Genomic DNA, 6,017 nt, shown 5'->3' on the forward strand with positions numbered 1-6,017 from the left:
GGTACTATATACTCTAGACTCCTCAAGATACAATTATCCCACATACTGTAACAACATGATCGATTTCTTGGAATACAACTCTGCCCACCAACCATTTCTCTAAAAATGCATCAAGTTGGAGGCAAAAACAATAAACTGAGGAACATAAATGTTTTACAGAGATGCCGAGGTCCTGCTTTTCTTTTAGATGAGTTCAGAATGAACTTTCCTTATGGACATTTAATTCTCAAAGCTAAATACACTGAGCTCAAGTGCTGTAATCAGAATAGCTGAATGACAAAAGTTCATGCCCGTTATTACATTTATTTGGACGGTTGTGTTGAAATGGTGAAGGGGTGTAGTGCTGCTGCCTCAAAGATGTGGAGTCCTAGTTTAAAATCCTACTCTAGTCCCTCTCCATTTGTCTATTCAAATGATATACAGAGTTCAGTAGAGCAATGTTGACTCAGAGCTAGAGCACTAGAACAACTGTGACAAGAACAGGCCATTCACCCAACATGCTCGCCAGTCCCGTTCACTTAGATTATAGAAAATAACATGAATGTCCTACTCTCCACCACACTACTTGGTCATTTATTACATGTGTCTATAGTTCTCTGCGTGAAAAAAAAAAAAACTTACATTTGTGCACAATCTGCCCTCAACAAGTTTCCAATGTTGTCCCTGTGTTCTTGCTGCAGAATTAATTCTAAAGTAATATTCTGTACCGATTCCTTTTGTAATTTTAAACACTTCAGTCATGTCACCTCTTAAGCTCAGTTCGGTTAAACCAAAAAGGTTCAACTTCTTCCATCTCTCCTCATAACTCACACCCCTTAGTCTCAAAATAAGCATTGCCGTTCCTCTGTGGAGTTTCTCTAGTACTGCTATGTCTTCTTCGTATTGTAGAGAACAAAACTGAACATAATACTTCAGGTCAGGCCTCACTAGCGAGTGATATAACTTAAGCTAATTTAAGCATAACTCCTATTGTGTTGAACTCCACACATCACAATCCTACCTGGGCGCTTCTGTACACCATATGGATGTAGATAGTGATGAGTCCACTATGACTCCCAGGTCATTATCATTAGGGTATGTTTCAGACCCGTATTCAGACCTAACATTTCTTCTTCTTATACTAGGGGGCTCTGCCCTCTGCTCGCTTTGCTCGCCCACCCCTGGGTTTGGTTTACCGGATATACAATTTAAAGAGATTGTTATTTTCATAGGAATTGTTACATATGCATTATTTTCACTTTTACTTTAAAACTTTAGTATAAACAATATTTGGAATTAAGATCGCATTGAATTTTGATTCCTTGTTTGGACTTGCATTGTGACAACTCAACGTATAACTGCCCGTGAGTGAATATCACTTCTTTCTCTCTAATAAATAAAATGACTTTTTCGAATGTTTGTCCATGCTCTTTCTTCTTCGCTTAGTTGTTGACGTGTCATCTAAAACATATAAAATTATTGTCCTGATAAAATTTATAAGAGCTGAGAGCGCAGGAAGTGTGTCTGCCAAAAGCATTCACACAACTGAGGTTAGATGACCGTGGTCTTGTTTGAAAATTGTTGTAAGTAGGGCGTGACTTGAAAGAATCTAATGGCAAAAGTCACCATCACCGCGGGACTTGCTTCCAAAGGTTGTAAGTATGGTGTGACTTAATGTTAAAAGTCCCCATCTCACGGGACTTCATACCGCGCCAACGTTTTTGGAATCTTTTAATTCTCACTGGCAACACAAATTAGACTCTAATGTAAAGTTTAAATCTGAACAATATATTCGATCTCTTTTCACTTTTCCGTTATTTCACCTAGTAATAATTTCCGTTTGTTTGCGCTAATGCAATCTTTCCTATCCTTTTTTTGAGACTTTCGAATTTTCGTACTTCCATTATCTCTAACCTGCTCTGCACGTGTACCGCGCCAACATTTTTGAATTTTTCTCTTGGCACAAAGACTCGTCTCGCAGGACGTGTAAGTGTTCCTCCGAGAAAATCACGTCTCATCTCCTTCCAAGTACGTTATATTTACTCACATTAAAATCTGCTACAAATCTGCCCAAGCCTGCATGCTGTCTAAGACCCTCTGTAACAGTTTAGCTGATTCTATATTATCCGCACTTCCACCTACCTTGGTATAATCTGCAAACATAACCAGTTTATTAATTATATTCTAATCCAGATCATTTATATATATATATTAAAAAGAGCAAAGGCCCCAGCACTGAACTCTGAGGGACACCACTTTTAACATCACCCAATTCAGACAGGGTTCCTCGCACCATCACACTCTACTTCCTGTGTTTGAGCCAATTTTTCACCCATCGACACACTACACTCTAAGCTTGCACTTCATTTAATTTAATATTTCATGTGGGACCTTTAAAAGCCTTCTGAAATTCGAGATAAATAATATCCTATACACCACTTTGATCATACACTTTTTGTTGCTTCCTCTCAGAATTCCAGCAAGTTAGTAAAACACGACCTCTCTCATCTGAACCCATACTGACTGTTCACTGACTCTCCTCTTCTTGCCATGTGTTGTTCAATGTTTTTCTTAATAATTCCTTCCATTAATTTGCTTGTGAAGCACTTTAAGCTTACTGGCTTGTAGTTACTGTGATCTTCCTGATAGCCTTTTTATACAACAGTATAATATTGGCTAGCTTCCAGTCTTTTTAAGAATTTCCACCGTGCGCTGTGACTTCTAAAATGACGTGCTAGGGGTTTACAGTATATGTCCTCACTAACCTCCTTAAGCAACCAAGGATACTTGTTCTCTGGTTCTGATGATTTGTTAGGTTTCAGCCTATTTAATCTAAGCAGCTCTTCTCCCTTTACAATTTCCAGGTCACTCTGTACCTCCTTAGTAGTCCCTGTTACTGCTGGAAGGCTACTTATAAACTTCAATAGAAAGCAAGTTCAAAGTATTTCCAAATTGATTGCCAGTATATTCTAGCTCAACTTTACCATTCCTAATCCTCCTCACCTCCTCCTTGGCTGTTCTTTTTATTCTGAAACTAGTTTTGCTACCTGTCTAAGACAGGTTAAAATCCACATAATCATAAAGTTTGCAGCGCACCATGCAATGCATATGTCTCTGTCATATGCCATTTGTTACTGGATTTGTAAAAGCAGTGTTAATGTTTGTAAGGTGTCATCTGTTGAAATGAAAAATGCAATTCATTTTATCACTAAAATTATTTGTGATGTGCCATCTTCTGGAAAGACTGAGACATAGCAACTAGAAGGACTCACAGACAGACACATAGACACTTAACCTTTTTATTAAGATGAATATTGAAAGAATCTATTGTGGTGATCTTTTGTTGTTTCTGCAATAGAATTGGCCTTCTATCATTGACTATAAATATATATACCTGTGATAGTTTAGTGTTCCATCCAGGACCCTCTACTGTGGTGAGCAGGTACAGAAAGTGAAGAGATGGATATTTACATATGTAAACAAGAATAGTAAATCAAACATTTTAATGTGCATCCATGTTAACTGCTTTGCTGTGCAAAACTCTTGGAGCAGCAGTCAGGCCTTAGCTTAGCTTAGCTCAGTAATTCAAGCCAAGGGTCAACACCTTTTACAGCATTCACAAGGTTTTGACATTTATTACCATTAGTTATAATAATTGTTTACATCACGCTAAAGCTAGTCTCTTCCCTCAAGGCCAGATGTGATTCTCAAACGAGAATACACGTCTGGACACAACCCATTAAAAAATGTGTGTAGTGAGTGGTGTTGAAATCCTGTACTGCAAAGGCTACACCCATGGGGCTTCTTCCTAAAACACCAACCCCTATTCCTCCAGTCCGTGTGTTTTCACCTACTGTCAGGGGTTCAGAGAAAGAGCAAAAAATACTGAATACAACACTTGACACTGAGGGACAATAAAAAGCTAAAATGGCTGTTATCAATTTAGGAGCTCAGTAGCACAAGGTAACTGGAGCTTAATAATTAATTTGCACGTTATAGGAGAGCTGTGTATGTGGAGACAGAGAGACACACAAACACAGACCACCCCAGCTACTGGGCTCCACTCGTTTGAGAAGTGCCTCTGTCTGCTGTAATATCTTTCTATCATTTTAACAATTGCATCACCATATGACATAACAGCAGCAAACATAGTTTAGAAAAGCATTGTAATCTATGGATATAAAACATGTTAAAACACTGTAGCTATTTTGTTCACGGCATGCTTGCATTTCCAATTAGACAGTAACGTGAAATTTCTTCAGTTACTCGTTTAGATGTGCAGTTGGTGGTGTTGTTAGCAGATTTGTCGATTTGGGTGTTTTGAGTACTGAAATCTGCATCTCCTGTGGCTTTTCATTATCAGCTCTCTTAACGGTGGTCCTTTTGATGGAGTGTGATGCATCGCTTACATGAAATGCACATTTTGCAGTTTGTTTACATCGGCTCCTATACTATTGTTGTAATGCTGAACAGCAGAGAGCACGCACAGGACCTGCAACAACATGTCGTCCACGTTTTCCACTTGTCTATTGATGCCGTCAAATGCCAGTGTACATTCTGATGCTACAGAAAGGTTTTTCAATGGCATCAGGTTGTGTTTATTTTTAAAACTAGGGGGCTCTTCCCCCTGCTCGCTTTTCTCGCCAACCCCAGGGCGGGCGCTACACACTAGCCACTTCGCAGCTCTGCCACTCACGTATGGGGAACCAGATGTACAATTTAAACAGTTTATTTTCATGGGAATTGTTACATATGCATAATAAACCTAACTTTTACATTACAGCGAGTAATTAACCATAGTAAAAAATAGTAAAAGTAATAAATTGAAAGAAAATTATGTTTTATGTTGCGTTAGAGATATTCGTGACGTTATATGTTTTTGTTCTCTTTGGCTCGCAAATACTTTTTAAACTTACACTTTTACTGTAAAACTTCAGTAAAAACAATATTTGGAATTAAATTTTCGTCAATATAGCACTGAATTTTGATTTCATGTTTGGACTTACATCATGACAACTCAGCGTATAACTGCCCGTGAGAGAATATCGTTTCTTTCTCTCTAATAAATAAACCAACTTTTCGAATGTTTGTCTCTGTGATTTGTTAATTGTCATAGCAAAAGCTATTCTAACAGGAAACTGTAAATATTTTAATATGACTGGCATATCAAGATCTCCTTTGGTGTCTAATGTTATCCGCAGAAGATGTACCACATTACCTTTCTTGTCGCCTATTAAAATTTTACATTAGAATTTTTTAACCAATTTTGAATACAACTATTCTTGTCTTATTGCATAGCCCATCACTCATACATAAATTACGCAATAACATTACGATACCTCCTTCTTTCAAAAGTAATTCAGCTGGTGGAAGACCAGACGGTGTTAACAGTTGTAGATATTCTACAGGATATTGTAAATTGATGTGTCATTGTCTGCACCATCACCACCAACTGTTTCAGTATAGTCTATTGATACGCATTTAACTAATTTGCCGTATAACCAATTGACAGTTTTCACGTTAATTCGTTTGACTTCATTGTCTCTCTGTGCTAGGATTGCCCGTGTACTCATTTCTTCTGTTGATAACCCTTCTGGATGAAATTCTTCATTAAGATTTGGACATAATAAGTCTTCTTTAAATTGGAACTTAAATTGAGGAAAACGTAAAAAAGAGCTGAGAGCGCAGGAACTGTGTCTGACAAAAGCATTCACACAAATGAGAGGTGAGAGGACCGTGGGTGTGGGCCGTTAACCAGAAATGGTTGACAGGAGGGTGGAACAATAGTCTCGTCTCAAGATTTTCTTTTATAGTAGAGAGAAATGTAATTTGCTGTCTGCACATGCGGCACACTTTTATATGTCTAATTGGTGGGTGTTTAGCAGACTTTTCAACTGTAGACGGTTCATCATAATCAGAAGCTTGCCGACCAGGTTAACAAGAGCAGCTCTGATCTTTGCAGTTCAAAATCATCACCTCTACTTTGAGCGCCGCCTTCATGAGGCGTTGGATTGCCTTATAAATGTAACAGTCAATGA

This window comes from Erpetoichthys calabaricus, chromosome 3 (genome assembly GCF_900747795.2).
Source record: "Erpetoichthys calabaricus chromosome 3, fErpCal1.3, whole genome shotgun sequence".
Taxonomy (NCBI): domain Eukaryota; kingdom Metazoa; phylum Chordata; class Cladistia; order Polypteriformes; family Polypteridae; genus Erpetoichthys; species Erpetoichthys calabaricus.